Source organism: Triticum dicoccoides, chromosome 7B (assembly GCF_002162155.2).
Source record: "Triticum dicoccoides isolate Atlit2015 ecotype Zavitan chromosome 7B, WEW_v2.0, whole genome shotgun sequence".
Taxonomy (NCBI): domain Eukaryota; kingdom Viridiplantae; phylum Streptophyta; class Magnoliopsida; order Poales; family Poaceae; genus Triticum; species Triticum dicoccoides.
The window spans coordinates 359524128-359543587 of NC_041393.1; positions in this window are offsets into that span (position 1 = coordinate 359524128).

The window sequence follows — 19460 nt, forward strand, 5'->3', positions numbered from 1 at the left end:
TCGTGTTTGATGCATCCGGCATCGCAAACATTTTGGACATTTTTATGGTTCTCTGACACCACCGTTTGCGATTATTGCATCGCACACAGTTTCTCGAAGGGTCACTGATCGTAGTGTCGCGTTAGCAGCATCCTGCAGTAGTGGGCGGTGACGCCCTGTAATTTCCCAGATGTAACATGCCCCAATTTGGCAATATATCAACTTGACCTTCATCCAATTCTTGTGGGTTCTATCATGTTTGGCCTCATCTTGTTTTGTTATGTTGTTTATTCTTTTCATTGCCATGCTCACCTTTGTCATATTGCATTTGTTCCTCTTGTCATTTTGCATTCCATCCCCATCATGTGCATGGTGTGATTTTCATACATATTATGTTGTTGCATGTTCCATGCATGAATCTTGCATCATCGCCACTTCTCCTTCCTTTCTTTTCTGATAAGGACATCAATACCATTGTTACACCCACAACCCCTACTGCTACATATATTGTACCAATTACTAGAGCTCGCACACGCCAATTAAATTATCGGGTACTTTTGTTTCTTGGTAATGATTCTAATGTTGATGAGAATATGATGCTGCCTAAATTGGATACATTTGTTTTTCTTACAAATGAAGGGCCTGGAATGGATAAGAGGGAAGAACACTAGAGCAAGACCAAGCTTGGAGATGATGGCATGCGCAAGGGGAACAAGAACGGAGTTACAAGTGATGATTTCAGGACTTTGAAGCCACCATAATGAGTGCATGAAGCCTTGGACGAAATATACAAGATGCCACTTCACAAATTTCGTCCAGAGGCTTTTCTAGGTGCTGCATCACCTTATTATTGGGCCAGGCCCATGTAATTTCAAAATACATAAGTATAGGCTATTTTTAGAGTCCGTATGTGTGGGGAAACAAGAGATAAGCTTGGTTTCGGACCCCTCCCCCAAGGGCCACGAAATTTCCCCCCTCTTCCTTCATATATACAACCCTTAGGGCACCGCTTAGACTTTGGGTTTTGTTTAGATTAAAAGTTCTCCATAGCTGCAACTCCGCATACTTCGTTTGTATTCAACGACCAGACCAAGACGTCACAGAACCACACCTTCATTAATAAAGCTTTCCTCTTTTATTCGCAATATCCAGATTGGAATCTTAGTTTCTTGCTTTTTCTTCGTTTGCTTGCAGGAAATAGACCTTCATGGTCAGGTTGATCGTGCTCCGGTGTGGTCAGTAACCTCTCGGAGTTGGTTTAGCGATTGCTAAGGCGTGACGTCCTCACACATTCGTAGTCAGATCGTCAAAGTTGACTTCCACTAAAACGATAGCCACCATCTCATCAAAAGACGGGACACCTTTGCCTCTATCAAGTGGTATCAGATTTCCAGGTTGCTCGGTGAGATTTTACAGTTTTTCGTAGTTTAGACCGAGTTTGTTCTTCATATCTATAGTCCACGAAAAAGCCAAAAAAATTTAGGGTTAGTTCATTTTATCCGAACCAATCTGAGCCTTTGCATAATCTTTTTAGAGTTTTTGCTTTGTTTAATTTGTGGTTGCATCATCATGTCGAGTTGCCGGTCTTAGTGTCCAGTCCTTTAGAGTTTCGAGTTTTGTTCACAAGTTGTCATGCCGCTGCCGCTCCATCATCATCACCGCTGCCATATACCACCATCGTCATCACCGCTGCCATATACTACCATCATCTTCACCGCTGCCATATACCACCATTGTCATTGCCGCTGCCATATACCACCAACGTCATCACCGCTATATACCACATATTCACCGCCATCACGATAATCCGAGTCCACCTCCATCACAGATTCGCCACCAGTCCATGTTCCACCGCCCTACATATATCCGCCACCAGTCCGAGTTTCCACTAGATTCATCTCCGCCACCAGTCCTAGTCTGAGTCTAGCATTTGTTGCTTTGTTTTCGATTTACAGATCATGCCATACTCCGAGTCGTGACCAAGTCGGACTTCCCAACATAAGTGCCACCCGTACAAGAAAAATAGTTCCAGTTTCTAAAAAAATATTAAGTCTAGAAAATTCTGGCTAGGCAGTTTTTAGACCATTTGTAGAATTTTTCGAAAAAAACTGTTGCGGAGCAAAAAAAAGAGGAAAAAAGTGCAAAAAAAGTGAAAAAGGATTTTTTTCAAGTGTGTTCCTCCATTTATTACGTGTCGCGCCGTGATTTTGTTAGTGTTCTAGGCTCACGTCTCTAGCACGGTCTAGCCTAGGACCAGCATAGTAGCGTCGTTGAGCGTTTATTCAACTTTGCATCTCTGAATTGATTATTGCTAACCATTTTTGCGACCATATCATAAGCCTTCCCAGATCCACATATATATATATATATATATGTCATGTGTGTGACTCTCCCTCGCCATCACTCTATCCAAGCTTTGGGAGTTTTGACTACAATGGTTGCCAATCACCACCTGCCGCTGGGTAAGAACTGGTAAGAATTTGAGATTTGCTTGACGGATTTGTGGCACACCACCACCACTTCCTAGTAGTCTGTAGGATCATATTCTTGTGCGTTTCTATTGTTTCTAACCATGGCAGGATCACAAGCCGATGAGACCGATTGGGAGAACATGACGAACAAACAGCTACATGATAAGTTTCTGTTGGGGAACGTAGCAGAAATTCAAAATTTTCTACGCATCACCAAGATCAATCTATGGAGATTCTAGCAAAGAGAGAGAGAGGGAGTGCATCTTCATACCCTTGAAGATCGCTAAGCGTAAGCGTTACAAGAACGCGGTTGATGGAGTTGTACTCGCGGCGATTCAAATTGCGGAAGATCCGATCTAGCGCCGAATGGACGACGCCTCCGCGTTCAACACACGTACAGCCCGGGGATGTCTCCTCCTTCTTGATCCAGCAAGGGGAGAGGAGAAGTTGAGGGAGAGCTCCGGCAGCACGACGGCGTGGTGGTGGAGCTTGCAATTCTCCGGTAGGGCTTCACCAAGCACTACTGAGTAAGAGGTGGAGTTGGAGAGGGGGAGGGCTGCGCCAGGGGCAAGGGTGAAGCTCCCATGCGCCTTCCCACTATATATAGGGGTGGAGGGGGCTGGTTTATTGCCCTCCAAGTCCATTGGGGCGTTGGCAAAGGTGGGAGGAAAGAAATCCCATCATTTCCTTCCCCACCGATTGTTATCCCCCCTTTTTAGGGATCTTGATCTTATCCTTTCGGGATATGATATTATTCCTTCTAAGGGGGGATCTTGGTGCGCCTTGACCAGGGGTGTGGGGCCTTTCCTACACTACCCACGTTCAAGTGGGTCCCCCCATGCAGGTGGGCCCCACTCCGGAACCTTCTAGAACCTTCCCGGTACAATACCGAAAAATCCCGAACATTTTTGGGTGGCCAAAATAGGACTTCTCATATATAAATCTTTACCTCTGGACCATTCCGGAACTCCTCGTGACATCCGGGATCTCATCCGGGACTCTGAACAACATTCGGTAACTGCACACTAATTCCCATAACAACTCTAGCGTCACCGAACCTTAAGTGTGTAGACCCTACGGGTTCAGGAATCATGCAGACATGACCGAGACAGCTCTCTGGACAATAACCAACAGCGGGATCTGGATACCCATGTTGGTTCCCACATGTTCCACGATGATCTCATCGGATGAACCACGATGTCAAGGATTCAAGCAATCCCGTATACAATTTCCTTTGTCAATCGGTACGTTACTTGCCAAAGATTCGATCGTTGGTATCCCAATACCTCGTTCAATCTTGTTACCGGCAAGTCACTTTACTCGTTCCGTAATGCATGATACCGTGACTAAATACTTAGTCACATTGAGCTCATTATGATGATGCATTACCGAGTGGGCCCAGAGATACCTCTCCGTCACACGGAGTGACAAATCCCAGTCTCGATTCGTGCCAACCCAACAGACACTTTCGAAGATACCCGTAGTGCACCTTTATAGCCACCCAGTTACGTTGTGACGTTTGCCACACCCAAAGCATTCCTACGGTATCCGGGAGTTGCACAATCTCATGGTCTAAGGAAATGATACTTGACATTAGAAAAGCTTTTAGCAAATGAACTACACGATCTTGTGCTATGCTTAGGATTGGGTCTTGTCCATCACATCATTCTCCTAATGATGTGATCCTGTTATCAATGACATCCAATGTCCATGGTCAGGAAACCATAACCATCTATTGATCAACGAGCTAGTCAACTAGAGGCTCACTAGGGACATGTTGTGGTCTATGTATTCACACATGTATTACGGTTTCCAGTTAATTCAATTATAGCATGAACAATAGACAATTATCATGAACAAGGAAATATAACAATAACCATTTTATTATTGCCTCTAGGGCATATTTCCAACAGTCTCCCACTTACACTAGAGTCAATAATCTAGTTCACATCACTATGTGATTGTAATGAATCCAACACCCATTGGGTTTGATCATATCTCGCTTGTGAGAGAGGTTATTAGTCAACGGGTCTGAATCTTTCAGATCCGTGTGTGCTTTACAAATCTTTATGTCATCTCCTAGATGCATCTACCACGCGCTATTTGGAACTATTCCAAATAACTGCTCTACTATACAAATCTGGTCTACTACTCAGAGTCATCCAGATTAGTGTCAAAGTTTGCATCGGTGTAACCCTTTACGACGAACTCTGTTACCACCTCCATAATCGAGAAAATTCCTTAGTCCACTAGTTACTAAGGATAACCTTGACCGCTGTCATGTGATCCATTCCTGGATCACACTTGTACCCCTTGACTGACTCATGGCAAGGCACACTTTATGTGAGGTACACAACATAGCATACTGTGGAGCCTATGTCTAAAGCATAGGGGACGACCTTCGTCCTTTCTCTCTCTTCTGCCGTGGTCAGGTCTTGAGTCTTACTCAATACTCACACCTTATAACACAGCGAGGAACTCCTTCTTGGCCAATCTATTTTGAACTCCTTCAAAATCTTGTCATGGTGCGTACTCATTTGAAAGTACTATCAAGCGATTTTGATCTACCCTTATAGATCTTGATGCTCAATGTTCAAGTAGTTTAATCCAGGTTTTCCATTGAAAAATACTTTTCAAATAACCCTATATGCTTTCCAGAAATTCTACATCATTTTATATCAACAATATGTCAACAACATATACTCATTAGAAATGCTATAGTGATCCCACTCACTTCTTTGGAAATACAAGTTTCTCATAAACTTTGTATAAACCCAAAATCTTTGATCATCTCATCAAAGCGTATTTTCCAACTCCGAGATGCTTACTCCAGTCCTTAAAGGATTGCTAGAGCTTTGCATACTTGTTAGCATCTTTTAGGATTGACAAAAACTTTCTGGTTGTATCACATACAACGTTTCCTCAAGAAAATCTTTGAGGAAACAATGTTTTGACATCCTATCTGCAAGATTTCATAAATAATGCAAGAACTGCTAATATAATTTCAACAGACTCTTAGCATCGCTACGAGTGAGAAAGTCTCATCATAGTCAAGTCATTGAACTTGTCGGAAAACATCTTAGCGACAAGTTGAGCTTCCTTAATGGTGACACTTACCATCGTTTTCCGTCTTCCCTTTTAAAATCCATCTGTACCCAACAGCCTTACGACCATCAAGTAGTTCTTCCAAAGTCTACACTTTGTTTTATACATGGATCCTCTCTCGGATTTTATGGCCTCGAGCCATTTGTCGGAATCCAGGCCCACCATCGCTTCTCACAGCTCATAGGTTCATTGTTATCTAGCAACATGACCTCCAAGACAGGATTACCGTACCACTCCGAAGCAGTATGCGTCCTTGTAGACCTATGAGGTTTGGTAGTGACTTGATCTGAAGTTTCATGATCACTATCATCAGCTTCCACTTCAACTGGTGTAGGTGCCACAGGAACAACTTCTCGTGCCCTGCTACAGATTGGTTGAAGTGATGGTTCAATAACCTCATCAAGTGTCCACCATCCTCCCACTCAATTCTTTCAAGAGAAACTTTTCCCCGAGAAAGGACCCGTTTCTAGAAATAGTCACTTTTGCTTCCGGATCTGAAATAGGAGGTATACCCAACTGTTTTGGGTGTCCTATGAAGATGCATTTATCCGCTTTGGGTTTGAGCTTATCAGGCTAAAACTTTTCCACATAAGCTTCTCAGCCCCAAACTTTTAAGAAATGACAACTTAGGTTTCTCTAAACCATAGTTCATACGCTGTCATCTCAACGGAATTACGTGGTGCCCTATTTGAAGTGAATGTGGTTGTCTCTAATGCCTAACCCATAAACGATAGTGGTAATTCGATAAGAGACATCATGGTATGCACCATATCCAATAGGGTGCAGCTCTGATGTTCAGACACACCATCACACTATGGTGTTCGAGGCGGTATTAGTTGTGAAACAATTTCCACAATGCCTTAATTGTGTACCAAACTCGTAACTCAGATATTCATCTCTATGATCATATCATAGACATTTTATCCTCTTTCCACAATGATCTTCAACTTTACTCTGAAATTGCTTGAACCTTTCAATAATTCAGACTCGTGTTTCATCAAGTAAATATACTTAGAATCTACTCAAATCATCTGTGAAGTAAGAGCATAATGATATTCACTGCGTGCCTCAGCACTCATTGGATTGCACACATAAAATATATTACTTCCAACAAGTTGCTCTCTTGTTTCATCTCATTGAAAAACGAGGCCTTTCAGTCATCTTACCCATGTGGTATGATTTGCATGTCTCAAGTGATTCAAAATCAAGTGAGTCCAAACGATCCATCTGCATGGAGTTTCTTCATGCATATATACCAATAGACATGGTTTGCATGTCTCAATCTTTTTAAAAACGAGTGAGTCCAAAGATCCATCAACATGGAGCTTCTTCATGCATTTTATACCAATATGACTCAAGTGGCAGTGCCACAAGTATGTGGTACTATCATTACTATCTTATATCTTTTGGTATGAACATGTGTATCACTACGATCGAGATTCAACAAACCATTCATTTTAGGTGCAAGACCATTGAAGGTATTATTGAAATAAACAAAGTAACCATTATTCTCCTTAAATGAATAACCGTATTGCGATAAACATAATCTAATCATGTCTATGCTCAACACAAACACCAAAACCAATTATTTAGATTTAACACCAATATCGATGGTAGAGGGAGCATGCGATGCTTGATCACATCAACCTTGGAAACACTTCCAACACACATCGTCATTTCACCTTCAGCTAGTCTCCGTTTATTCTGTAGCTCTTTTATTTCGATTTACTAACACTTAGCAACCGAACCGGTATCTTAATACCCTGGTGCTACTAGGAGTACTACTAAAGTACACATTTAATATAATGTATATCCAATATACTTCTGTCAACCTTGCCAGCCTTCTCATCTACCAAGTATCTAGGGTAGTTCTGCTTCAGTGACCGTTCCCTCATTACAGAAGCACTTAGCCTCGGGTTTGGGTTCAACCTTGGGTTTCTTCACTAGAACAGCAACTAATTTGCCGTTTCATGAAGTATCCCTTCTTGCCCTTGCCCTTCTTGAAACTAGTGGTTTTACTAACCATCAACAATTGATGCTCCTACTTGATTTCTACTTTCGCGGTGTCAAACATCGCGAATTGCTCAAGGATCATCATGTCTATCCCTGATATGTTATAGTTCATCACAAAGCTCTAATAGCTTGGTGGTAGTGACTACGGAGAACCATCACTATCTCATCTGGAGGATTAACTCCCACTCGGTTCAAGTGATTGTAGTACTCAGACAATCTGAGCACATGCTCAATGATTGAGCTTTTCTCCCTTAGTTTGCAGGTTAAGAAACTTGTCGGAGGTCTCATACCTCTTGACGTGGGCACGAGCCTGAAATCCCAATTTCAGCTCTTGGAACATCTCATATGTTCTGCGACGTTTCAAAATTGTCTTCGGTGCCTCAATTATAAACCGTTTAACATTACACACTGAACTATCACGTAGTCATCAAAACGTGTATGTCAGATGTTTGCAACATCCACAAATGACGCTCGAGGTTCAGCACATCGAGCGGTGCATTAAGGACATAAGCCTTCTGTGCAGCAATGAGGACAATCCTCAGTATACAGACCCAGTCCGCATAATTGCTACTGTCAACTTTCAACTAAATTTTCTCTAGGAACATATCTTAAACAAAAAGCGTAAGCTACGACATAATTTGCAAAGACCTTTTGACTATGTTCATGATAATTAAGTTCATCAGATTATTTAATGAACTCCCACTTAGATAGACATCCCTCTAGTCATCTAAGTGATACATGATCCGAGTCAACTAGGCCGTGTCCGATCATCACGTGAGACGGACTAGTCATCATCGGTGAACATCTTCATGTTGATCGTATCTGCTATACGACTCATGTTCGACCTTTCGGTCTCTTGTGTTCTGAGGCCATGTCTGTACATGCTAGGCTCGTCAAGTCAACCTAAGTGTTTTGCATGTGTAAATCTGGCTTACACCCGTTGTATGCGAACGTTAGAATCTATCACACCCGATCATCACGTGGTGCTTTGAAACAACAAACCTTCGCAACGGTGCACAGTTAGGGGGAATACTTTCTTGAAATTTTATGAGGGATCATCTTATTTATGCTACCGTCGTTCTAAGCAAATAAGATGGAAACATGACAAACATCACATGCAAATCATAGAGTGACATGATATGGCCAATATCATCTCGCGCCTTTGATCTTCATCTTTGAGGCGTGGCATGATCACCTTCGTCACCGGCATGACACCATGATCTCCATCATCGTGTCTTCATGAAGTTGTCTCTCCAACTATTACTTCTACTACTATGGCTAACGGTTAGCAATAAAGTAAAGTAATTACATGGCGTTTTCAATGACACGCAGGTTATACAATAAATTAAGACAACTCCTATGGCTCCTGCCGGTTGTCATACTCATCGACATGCAAGTAGTGATTCCTATTACAAGAACATGATCAATCTCATACATCACATATATCATTCATCACATTCTTTTGGCCATATCACATCACATAGCATACCCTGCAAAAACAAGTTAGACGTCCTCTAATTGTTGTTGCATGTTTTACGTGGCTGCTATGGGTTTCTAGCAAGAACGTTTCTTACCTATGCAAAAGCCACAATGGTGATATGCCAATTGCTATTTACCCTTCATAAGGACCCTTTTCATCGAATCCGATCCAACTAAAGTGGGAGAGACTGGCACCCGCTAGCCACCTTATGCAACAAGTGCATGTCAGTCGGTGGAACCTGTCTCACGTAAGCGTACGTGTAAGGTCGGTCCGAGCCGCTTCATCCCACGATGCCGCCAAATCAAGATAAGACTAGTAACGGTAAGCATATTGAACAAACCAACACCCACAACTACTTGTGTTCTACTCATGCAAAGAATCTACGCAATAGACCTAGCTCATGATGCCACTGTTGGGGAACGTAGCAGAAATTCAAAATTTTCTACGCATCACCAAGATCAATCTATGGAGATTCTAGCAACAAGAGAGAGAGAGAGAGAGTGCATCTTCATACCCTCGAAGATCGCTAAGCGTAAGCGTTACAAGAACGCGGTTGATGGAGTTGTACTCGCGGCGATTCAAATTGCGGAAGATCCAATCTAGCACCGAATGGACGGCGCCTCCGCGTTCAACACACGTACAGCCCGGGGATGTATCCTCCTTCTTGATCCAGCAAGGGGAGAGGAGAAGTTGAGGGAGAGCTCCGGCAGCACAACGGCGTGGTGGTGGAGCTTGCAGTTCTCCGGTAGGGCTTCGCCAAGCACTACTGAGGAAGAGGTGGAGTTGGAGAGGGGGAGGGCTGCGCCAGGGGCAAGGGTGAAGCTCCCATGCGCCTCCCCACTATATATAGGGGTGGAGGGGGCTGGTTTCTTGCCCTCCAAGTCCATTGGGGCGTTGGCAAAGGTGGGAGGAAAGAAATCCCATCATTTCCTTCCCCACCGATTGTTACCCCCCCTTTTTAGGGATCTTGATCTTATCCTTTCGGGATATGATATTATTCCTTCTAAGGGGGGATCTTGGTGCGCCTTGACCAGGGGTGTGGGGCCTTACCTCCACTACCCACGTTCACGTGGGTCCCCCCATGCAGGTGGGCCCCACCCCGGAACCTTCTAGAACCTTCCCGGTACAATACCGAAAAATCCCGAACATTTTCGGGTGGCCAAAATAGGACTTGCCATATATAAATCTTTACCTCCGGACCATTCCGAAACTCCTCGTGACGTCCGGGATCTCATCCGGGACTCCAAACAACATTCGGTAACTGCACACTAATTCCCATAACAACTCTAGCGTCACCGAACCTTAAGTGTGTAGACCCTACGGGTTCAGGAATCATGCAGACATGACCGAGACAACTCTCTGGCCAATAACCAATAGCAGGATCTGGATACCCATGTTGGCTCCCACATGTTCCACGATAATCTCATCGGATGAACCACGATGTCAAGGATTCAAGCAATCCCATATACAATTTCCTTTGTTAATCGGTACGTTACTTGCCCGAGATTCGATCGTCGGTATCCCAATACCTTGTTCAATCTTGTTACCATCAAGTCACTTTACTCATTCCGTAATGCATGATACCGTGACTAACTACTTAGTCACATTGAGCTCATTATGATGATGCATTACCGAGTGGGCCCAGAGATACCTCTCCGTCACACGGAGTGACAAATCCCAGTCTCGATTCGTGCCAACCCAACAGACACTTTCGGAGATACCCGTAGTGCACCTTTATAGCCACCCAGTTACGTTGTGGCGTTTGCCACACCCAAAGCATTCCTACAGTATCCGGGAGTTGCACAATCTCATGGTCTAAGGAAATGATACTTGACACTAGAAAAGCTTTTAGCAAATGAACTACACGATCTTGTGCTATGCTTAGGATTGGGTCTTGTCCATCACATCATTCTCCTAATGATGTGATCCTGTTATCAATGACATCCAATGTCCATGGTTAGGAAACCATAACCATCTATTGATCAACGAGCTAGTCAACTAGAGGCTCACTAGGGACATGTTGTGGTCTATGTATTCACACATGTATTATGGTTCCAGTTAATACAATTATAGCATGAACAATAGACAATTATCATGAACAAGGAAATATAATAATAACCATTTTATTATTGCCTCTAGGGCATGTCAATAGTTTCAACAAATGATGAATGGACAGGTGCAAGATTTGCTAAGCAGATTTGAAGAGGCCATGGAGAAGATAGGTGGCATTGAGAAGACGTTCGAAACAAAGCTCGATAACAAGTTTAATGAATTGCTCGCACGTCGTCCACAACCACCGCCGGCAGCACCTGTCGCACCTCTACAACAAGAACAACATCGCCTTCCAAATCAAGTGGGACGAGCACAACACGTTTCCCTTGAGCTAGGACAGAATTCTGGTGGTGCTGCTACTGCTGTTGAGGCTTCTTTTGCTCCTGCTACTGTTGCTGCTGGTGCCGAGGAGGATGACGATTATGCGGACGATTACGAGGATGAGGTTGATCAAAATCAGAACTACATGCAACCTCCAACACCAGGTCATCCACAGGCATATAATCGCAATGGTAGGGCTGCACTACCAGCTAAGGTACGAGATCATGACCATCTTCCTGAACTAAAATTGAATATTCCACCATTTGAGGGTAGATATGTTCCTGATATATATGTTACTGGGGAGTTAGAAACTGAACAACATTTACATGTTTACAATACCCCGAGGAGAGGCGTGTTGCTGCTGCTCTTTGTGCTTTCACTAGTTTTGCTTGCGTGCGGTGGTCTGAACATCGTAAATTATATCCGAATAATATTCCAACTACTTAGGCTGCTTTGAAAACTGCTATGCGTACTTGTTGGGTTCCACCTTATTATCAACATGAATTACTTCAAAAATTGTAGCGCTTAAGACAAGGAATTTTTTTAGAAGAATATTATCAGGAATTACAAACTGGAATGATTAGATGTGGTATTGTTGAGGATAATGAAGCTATGCTTGCACGTTTTATGGGTGGATTAAATAAAGAGATTCGGACCATTCTAGAATATAAGGAGTATAATAATATCACTCGTTTAATCCATCTTGCTTGCAAAGCTGCACGTGAAGTGCAAGATTGACAGGTATTGGCGCGTACTAACTTTTTTGCAGGTCGACCTTCATCATGGACACCGCATGCATCCTCTACTCCCACACGTTCTACTGCAGCACCACTGATTTCAGCCGCCAATTCCAACCGAGATACAAGAAAACAGGCACCATCACCACCATCTGCCAGGAGTACACCTTTTGGTTCCGCACAGAGCTCTTCTTCATCCATGACATCCACAGGGCAAACACATGATATTATTTGTCGTCGTTGCAAGGGTGGAGGTCATTATGCGAGAGAATTCCCATCTAAGCGTGTGATGATTTCTACTGAGGATGGTGGGTATGAGTCCGCTAGTGACTATGATGAGGAGACTTTGGCTCGTATTACAAGTGAAGAACACGGTGGAGATGATTCTGATCATGAGACGCAATACATGGCTCCTGAAGATGCTGACAGGTATGAATGTTTAGTTGCTCAACATGTTTTGAGTGTGCAGGTCACACAAGCTGAGCAAAATCAGAGGCATAATTTGTTCCATACAAAGGGAGTTGTGAAGGAACATTCTGTTCGCGTCATTATAGATGGAGGGAGCTGCAACAACTTGGATAGCATGGATATGGTGGAGAAGCTATCTCTCACCACAAGACCACATCCACATCCTTACTACATCCAATGGTTCAACAACAGCGTCAAGGTTAAGGTAACACGTACTGTTGGTGTGCATTTTAGTATCTCTACATATGCTGATTATGTTGATTCTGATGTGGTACCTATGCAAGCATGTTCCTTATTACTTGGTAGACCATGGCAATTTGATAAATCTTTTGTATACCATGGTAGAAACAATCAGTATACTCGTGTTCATAAGGATAAAAATATTACTTTGCTTCCTATGACTCCTGATTCCATTTTGAAAGATGATATTAATAGAGCTAATAAAGCAAAACAAGAGAAAAATAAGAGTGAAAATCAGATTGTGGCAAAATAATTTGAGCAACAAATAAAGCCTAATAATAAACCATCTAGTGTTGCTTCTGAAGTTAAATTGAAAAGTGCATGTTTACTTGCCACCAAATCTTATATTGATGATCTAGATTTTAGCAAATCTGTTTGCTATGCTTTTGTTTGCAAAGAGGCATTATTTTCTTTCAAGGATGTACCTTCCTCTTTGCCTCCTGCTGTCACTAACATTTTGCAGGAGTTCGCAGACGTCTTTCCACAAGACGTGGCACCAGGATTACCACCCATTCCAGGGATTGAGCATCAGACTAATTTAATTCCCGGGCTTCGCTGCCAAACCATGCGCCATACCATACCAATCCAGAGGAGACGAAGGAGATTATGCGTCAAGTACAGGAGCTGCTCGACAAAGGTTATATACGCAAATCTCTTAGTCATGGTGTTGTTCCTATTATACTACTGGCAAAAAAGGATGGTACATCATGTATGTGTGTTGATTGTAGAGGCATTAATAATATTACTATTCGTTATCGTCATCCTATTCCTAGGCTAGATGACATGCTTGATGAATTGAGTGGCTCTACAATATTCTCCAAAGTTGATTTGCATAGTGGATACCATCAAATTTGTATGAAATTTGGAGATGAATGGAAAACAACATTTAAAACTAAGTTTGGATTATATGAGTGGTTAGTCATGCCCTATGGGTTAACTAATGCACCTAGTACTTTCATGAGATTAATGAATGAAGTTTTACGTGCTTTCATTGGACGATTTGTGGTAGTCTAATGATATACTGATTTATAGCAGATCTTTGGAGGAACATTTGGAACATTTACATGCTGTTTTTATTTCTCTACGTGATGCACGTTTTTTGGTAACCTTGGGAAGTGCACCTTTTGCACTGATCGAGTATCTTTTCTTGGCTATGTTGTTACTCCGCAGGGAATTGAAGTTGATAAAGCCAAGATTGAAGCTATTGAGAGTTGGCCGCAGCCCAAAACGGTCACACAAGTGAGGAGTTTTCTTGGCCTTGCTGGATTCTATAGGCATTTTGTGAGAGATGTCCGCACCATTGTTGCACCTCTCAATGAGCTTACAAAGAAGGATGTGCCTTTTGTTTGGGGTACCGCACAGGAAGAAGCCTTCACGGTATTGAAAGATAAGTTGACACATGCTCCTTTACTCCAACTTCCTGATTTTAATAAGACTTTTGAGCTTGGATGTGATGCTAGTGGAATTGGATTAGGAGGTGTGTCATTACAAGATGGGATAACGTGTTGCATACTTTTCTGAAAAATTGAGTGGGCCTAGTCTGAATTATTCTACTATGATAAAGAATTATATGCTCTTGTTCAGACTTCAGAAACATGGCAACATTATTTATGGCCCAAAGAATTTGTTATACATTCTGATCATGAATCTTTGAAACATATTAAAAGTCAAGCTAAACTGAATCGTACACATGCTAAATGAGTTGAATTCATTGAGACTTTCCCTTATGTCATTAAACACAAGAGGGGTAAAGAAAATGTTATTGCTGATGCATTGTCTCATCACTAGACTATGCTTTCACAACTTGACTTCAAAATATTTGGTTTGGAGACCATCAAAGATCAAAATGTGCATGATGCTGATTTTAAAGATGTAATGCAGAATTGTAAAGAAGGAAGAATGTGGAACACGTTCGTCGTTAATGATGGGTTTGTGTTCCGTGCTAGCAAGCTATGCATTCCAGCTAGCTCCATTCATCTTTTGTTGTTGCAGGAGGCGCATGGAGGAGGATTAATGGAACACTTTGGTGTGAAGAAGACGGAGGATGTACTTGCTACACATTTCTTTTGGCCAAAGATGAGACGGGATGTTGAGCGTTTTATTGCTTGCTGCACTACATGTCAAAAAGCTAAGTGATGTAGGGTAGAACCCTAGATGCCCAATCTTTCACGTCTGGAGGGAATCCTACCAAGAACATGAAGAACACGAGAGGGGAAACGAGGGGAATACGAGGGAATCACGAGAGAAACATGAGAGAAATCACTCAACCAACAAGATATAGTCACACATATGCTAGATCCTCTAAACACAAAGAGTGATACACGATTCAAAGTCAACAAGGGACGGTACAAAGGGTCTTCTCCGTGAGGAGGTCTTGAAGGGTCTTCCCATAAAGGGGTCTTGAATCCACTTTGGGGATGTTCTTCGAAGAGGCACTCAACTCTGATGGAGAAGTAACCGAGTGGATGAGCAAAGCTCTATCTCAAATATGAGCTATCACAATGCTAACCCTAACTAGGAGGAGGAGGAGTTCTATTTATAGTCTAAGTGCAAAAGGGGGTGGAATGAAGGGGTACATGGGCTTCGGGCCCAAAGCTGCACACACACAGGCAGGGGACGTCCAGTCTCTATCGGTCGTCCGAATGTCCGGTCTCTATCGGTCGTCCGGACGTCCGGTAGAGCTCAGACTTCTGCTAATTTTGTTCTGTGATCAAGTTGTCGGACATCCGATGTGGCCGGTCGTCCGGTGGGTTCGGTCGTCCGCTCGCTGGATAGTGTTCGCTGTAGCACTCGTCGGCTGGGCCTTCAGGCACCGGACGTCTGGTCCTAGTCGGACGTCTGCTGGCTAGAGTGTCAACCGCTGGACGTTCGGTCCTGGGCAGACGTCCGCTTGCTGGAGCTTCTTCAGGGGCTCTTCTTCTAGTCCTTCATACTCGGTATCCTCACCGTCTTGGCCATTGGATGTAGCTGTACCGTGGCCTTCTTCTAAGTATATGATCACACATAGTGTTTCCGCTCGAGGTAGTAGCCATGTCTCATGTGTAGGAAGGGGTAGTTCGGAGAGGAGCGAGTTCACCTTATCTTTGATAGCCTTTGCTCGAGCTCTTATCATTGGTCCAAGTGGTGTCGTGGGAGATGTAGATACGTCCATGGGGATGATCGTGGGATGCTCCGCATCATCTCCCCCCCTTGGGAAAGATCTGACCCCGGATCGAAAGCTTCATCACCATGGTATGGCGAAAGGTCTTTGACATTGAAGATGCCGCTTACATTGTACTTGTTGCTTGGGATGTCGATCTTGTAAACATTGTTGTTGTAGCGTGCAAGCACCTTGAAGGGTCCATCAGCTCAGGGTAGAAGTTTGGACTTGCGTTCGTTGGGGAAATGGTCCTTGCGAAGGTGTAGCCACACAAGATCTCCGATGTTGAATATCATGGGTTGCTTGTTGATGTTGAGCTTGGTCGCGAGTCATTGTACTTAGCGCTCGATGGTGTGCCTTGTATCTTCATGCATCTTATTGAGGTAGCTTTCTCGTGCACTCACGTCCATGTTGGTGCGCTCTTGGAGTGGAAGAGGTAGAATGTCCAATGGGGACAACTGTTTGAAACCGTAGATGACCTCAAAGGGGGACTTGCTGGTAGTCGAATGTATTGCGCGGTTGTAGGTGTACTCGGCGATGGGTAGGGACTCCTCCCACTCCTTGATGTTCCTCTTGATCAACACGTGAAGTAGAGTGGAGAGTGTACGGTTCATCACCTCCGTTTGGCCGTCGGTTTGAGGATGGTATGCCGAAGAGAACAAGAGCTTGATTCCGAGCTTGGCACATAGAGTCTTCCAAAAGTAACTCAAGAACTTGACGTCGCGGTCCGAGACACTCGTCTTTGGCACTCCATGGAGGCGCAATATTTCCCTACAAAAAAGATTTGTAATATGTGAAGCATCGCCTATCTTGTTGCATGGGATAAAATGAGCCATCTTGGAGAATCGGTCCACAACAACAAACACATAATCCTTTCCATTTTGAGTTCTAGGAAAACCAAGTACAAAGTCCATGCTAATGTCTTCCCAAGGTTGATAAGGAATAGGAAGAGGCATGTAAAGACCATGGGATTGAGCTTTTGACTTAGCTTTGCGACATGTAGAGCATTAGTTGGTGAATCGTGAGACGTCGCGGAACATCTTGGGCCAAAAGTAGTTTTTTGAGAGTGTGGCAAATGTCTTCTCGCGTCCAAAGTGTCCCGTGAGTCTGCCCCCATGAGCCTCTTGCAAAAGGAGCAAACGAAGAGAAGACTCGGGAATGCAAAGTTTGTTAGCTCTCATAAGATAATCATCCTTGATGTAATATCATTCCCAAGATGTATGCGTCAAACACTTGGCAAAAGGAATAGCAAAAGTAGGATCATGCGCATACAAGTCTTTTATGTGCTCAAAGCCAATGACATTCAATTCAAGTTTAGTGACAAGCATGCATATGCGGAAAAGAGCATCTGCCATTACATTTTCCTTACCCTTGATGTACTTGATGACATAAGGAAATGACTCAATGAATTCACTCCATTTAGCGTGATGCTTGTTCAACTTAGTTTGTCCTTTTAAGTACTTAAGCGTTTCATGATCGGTATGAATGATAAATTCATGAGGATGAAGATAATGGTCCCATTCACGCAAAACTCGCACTAAAGCATATAACTCTTTGTCATAGATGGGGTAATTAACTTGTGCTCCAGAAAGTTTCTCATCAAAGTATGCTATGGGGCGCTTCTCTTGCGTTAACACACCTCCCATGCCACTACCACTAGTATCAAAATGAATTTCAAAAGGTTTGTAGAAGTTGGGTAATGCAAGCACGGGAGCATGAGTAAGCAAATTCTTAAGCTCATTAAATGCGGTATCTTGGGATGGTCCCCAAACAAATGGAGCATTTTTCTTACTCAAGGAATGTAAAGGTGAAGCAATGGTGCTAAAATCCTTCACAAATATACGATAGAAACCGGCTAAACCAAGAAAACTACGCACTTGTTGCAAGTTTGTTGGTTGAGGCCAAGTTTTAATATCATTGATCTTAGATTCATCTACATGAACACCCTTAGAAGACACAACAAAACCCAAGAAAACAAGCTTATCAAGACCAAAAAGGCATTTGTCCATATTAGCATAAAGTCGCTCTTTCCTAAGGGTTTGCAACATAGTTCTAAGATGAGCGACATGATCTTTGAGGGATTTGCTAAAGACAAGAATATCATCAAAATAGACCACAACAAATACACCAATATAGGGACGAAGAACAAAGTGCATGACTCGCATGAAAGTACCAGGTGCTTTGGATAAACCCATTGGCATAACTAGCCATTCATATAAGCCAAATTTGGTCTTAAATGCGGTTTTCCATTCATCACCTTCTTGGATGCGTATTTGATAGTAGCCACTCTTAAGATCAATCTTAGAGAAAATGGTGGCTCCGCTAAGCTCATCAAGCATATCATCTAAGCATGGAATAGGGTAACAATATCTAATGGTGATAGCATTGATGGGACGACAATCGGAAACCATGCGACAAGTACCGCCTTTCTTTGGAACAGAATGGCACAAGGGCTCAAGCTTTCACATACTTGACCGTTATCGATGAGTTGTTGTACTTTCCGTTGGATCTCGCGGTAGGGAGCTTTGTTAGGTAGAGGTGCTCCGGGGATGAGATCGATTCGTTGCTCAATGCCTCATAGTGGATGTAGACCCGGAGGTAGCTCATCAGGGAAAACATCTTGGAATTCCTGCAAAAGAGAAGACAACACTAAAGGTAGATCGTGAGAGGTGTTAGTTTTCGGTGCCTCGTCCTTGCACACGAGGACATAGTGCATAACACTTGATGGGTTCTCACACACTTCTCTCATCTCACTTTTGGTGGCAAATAGGACTAAGTTCTTCTTGTCGCTCATCGTGTGGAGGCACTTGATTTAGGCTTGTGGCACTCACTTTCTTTTGGGTGGGTCACTCTCTCACTTTTTTCTCCATGATGGTGGCTTGCTTGTCGGTAATCACTTGACTTGGAGACATAGGTTGTAGCACGTACTCCGTACCTTTCATCTTGAAGCTATAGTGATTGGTACGCCCATTGTGGATGACGCCGCGGTCAAATTGCCATGGTCGACCAAGAAGGAGGTGGCAAACGAACATCGGGACGACATCACACTCCAAAGTGTCTTCATATGCTCCAATTTTGAAGGAGACTTTGGCCGTATGCTCAACTTGGGTAGTGCTGGAATCGGTTAGCCATTGGACCTTGTATGGGTGCGGGTGCTTCATCTTGACCAATTGGAGCGTGGAGCATAGTTCTTCACTTGCCAAGTTGTGACAACTACCTCCATCGATGATGACCTTGACGGACCTTCCATTGATGCCGGCCTTAGTGTGGAAGATGTGGAATCTTTGGTCTTCGTCTTGTTGATGTTGAAGAGTCAAGACTTTGGAGACAACGAGAGCGGGGCTTGAATCCTCATCACAAAATACTTGATCATCTTCATCTTTGTTCACGCTCTGGTGCATGGTCACTTGCTCAAGGGCTTCCATCTCCTCTTCACTCTTGGAGTCATATGTTCC